Below are 2,898 nucleotides of genomic sequence, written 5' to 3' on the forward strand. Positions count from 1 at the left end.
GTCCGCACTTGTAAATAGCCAACTGGTTTGCCACCGACCTGTTGGGATTCTTAACAGTTGTTGTTGTTGTTGTTGTTCTGTTCTGATCAGTCGTTTCGTTGATTGTGTTTCATTGGCTCTAAAAAGCCCCTGTAGGGAGTGGTCAATTAAGTATGAATTGTATTGTATTAATACCTAGACAAAATAAATGCGCAAATGGTTCGAAATTCCAGAGACGTCTATGGCGGCCGGTAATCAACGAAAAAAAAAATGGAGTTCACTTTGCGACAAAAGCGCTTACTTCTTACTCATGAGATAAAATGCACGTGTATGAATACATCTCCTAATGTACTTGAAAGGCTCAAACTGCTATCGTGTCGTTTCTCATTGAAGGGGCTTCAGGATTGGCCAAAAGAACAATACAACGAACAAAGATAACAATGGGTTCAGCACATGAAACAATAGAAAGTACGACACTATACCGCCAATCAAATATTGCGTTCAACAAGAGGTACGACCCGACCCCAACTATACTGGTGTCACGCTAGGTGACAATTCGGAAATGCAAAATGCATCAGTTAGAAACGAAAGACGTCACGGAACTGGAAACTTGAAATAGATTTATTTCTAGGTAATCTTCAACACCTCCTTTAGATTAAAATTTAGAAGATCTCGCGATGCTGTGAAAACCATCTGTTTGGGGACTCAAGTTGTGTACCGTCCCTGCTTAACACTTACTAAAATATCCCTTCAATTCCACGTACGAACTGTCGTAAAATTACCGTAAGCATAACTGAACATTTCCCTTCCCCTCGGCAGCATTTGTACCATTTAGGTAAATATAGTTTCTAAATCAAAGATTGCTAAAACTGATTGAATGTGCCTAACAAGTGTGGATCCTGTCGGTCACAGATCAGGGGCACCCAACGACGGTTTTCTCTCAAATGCTTTTACATGCTGCTCTCAGCTCTCTGCATGGAGTGCTTTAAAGTTTTGCAGGTTCATGTTAAGCTGCGCTATAAAAATGTACCTGTTCGGTTATTCTAGAGAAACTTGAAGCTTTTCGAATTTACTACGGCACCTTCGTCTATATACTTCTTGATCTCAGGTATTGTATCCTTTCTGAAAATGATAGCCGGCCTTTTTTCGGTACTTACAACGACATTTTTATCAATCAGAAAATGCCTTCCGAACAGATAATTTAAAAGAAACGTTCCATTGGGTGCCCCTGACAGAGTTTCTGTCCTCAAAAACAAGCCAAAGAAATGGGAAATAAATAGTTTATTACATCAAATATTATATTTTTTTTTGGCAATTCTCTTCAACATTCTCCAGTTACAAGTTGCAGCTTGAGCCATTTTAAAAAATCCAAATAATATAGATAATCTTAATAATTTGCAAATGCACTTATACATTAACTAAATGGCAAATGGGTTTCACAGTGCGACGCGCCTTACCGTAGCCACCTAACAAAGTTTTTTACAAATTGTTCGCCAATCAGGATTTGTGAATTTGATTGACAGTCACGCCTCCTTGCAAAGTTCGCATATTTGGTATTTGAACACCGTTGCATGGGTTGTTGAGTTGACGTATTTACACGTAATTGTTAAATGTGAAAGATTGTTGGGTGGCCACGGTAAGGTGCGTTGCACTGTAACACATGGGAGTCTGAAAATTCATTATTATTGCTTAAAATGTACAATTGTTTTACCCTACACTATTTACAGTCACTGTGGCTGAGTAGCCTGGCCTATCAAAGTACACGACCTCAGTGACTTTCTACGGATACTAATCTCTTAGCTTTAAGGTGGCTGAACACAGTTTTTCCTCGATCAGTGGTATTCATTTAAGACCGGCGCAGATTTTTGGCAAACAAAACAAATATGGAGACAAGTTTTTTTTTCTTCTTCTCGCGATGGTCTTGAAAATTCCGTGTAAATTCATTTCCATTACGTTTTAGAAGTGAAAATCTTTAAGAGGAACGCAGCAAAATGTTGCACATGAATGATGCGCATGCACATTACCGAAAATTTTTGAAACTAAGAGCTGTTGGCTGTTTTACTAGATTTCTCGCAAACCCGTCATGGAATTTGGAATTACCTGTAAAATACTTCCGACTACAAATGAGTCGTCTATCAAAAAACAGAAATTTAACAGACAGAAATTTGGGAAAACTCAAAAACGTCAATCCGCAAATTTCTAAAAAAATCCGTCTGTTGAAATTCTATGATAGCAGCTGTTAAACATACTCTATTTCTATTATTTTAAGTGTGCGAATTCTTCAAACAAATTAACGTATGGGTGCATTTTGCATAAATGAGGAATTACCATCCTTGTTTTATTCTAGACGTGCTACCATGGTAAATTACAGCATGCAGAGCACATTAACTGTCAAAAATATAAACTTCCGTAGTAGCACTTATCAGTGACCAAGTTTGAGCTTCCAGGTAAAAACTGCATAATTAAGGCAGAAATGGAAGTATTATATAAGTACTTAAAAACCGTGTTCAGTAACCTTAACTTGTAACACTCAGGTTCTTAAAATAGCTGAGGTTGAAATACTGCATTTGTAATTTCGTCTGTGGATAGTTTGCATTTCAACATCATCTAGGATAATAGAAAGCCATAGGGTCTCTTTCACAACTTTGTAGAGTATGGTGTGCAGTTGCCTGCATCGGAGTCTGTACAAGACTTTTTAGCAAAATGTGGCCGGCTTGATAGCAGTGTGTCATGAAAAGGCTAACACGATGCACACAACCAATTTGTAAGCAGGGGTACTTTAACAAGTGCTAGAACAACAAGACACAATTTACATGACAAAAGCAATGGCTTTTGTATCAATAAATGCTCACTGACAGCCCCTATGCCATTTTTTGAAAGGAGAGCTCTGATCATGAAACCGTAACATGGCCCTTTCTA

Source organism: Montipora capricornis, chromosome 5, assembly GCF_036669925.1.
Source record: "Montipora capricornis isolate CH-2021 chromosome 5, ASM3666992v2, whole genome shotgun sequence".
Classification (NCBI taxonomy): Eukaryota; Metazoa; Cnidaria; class Anthozoa; order Scleractinia; family Acroporidae; genus Montipora; species Montipora capricornis.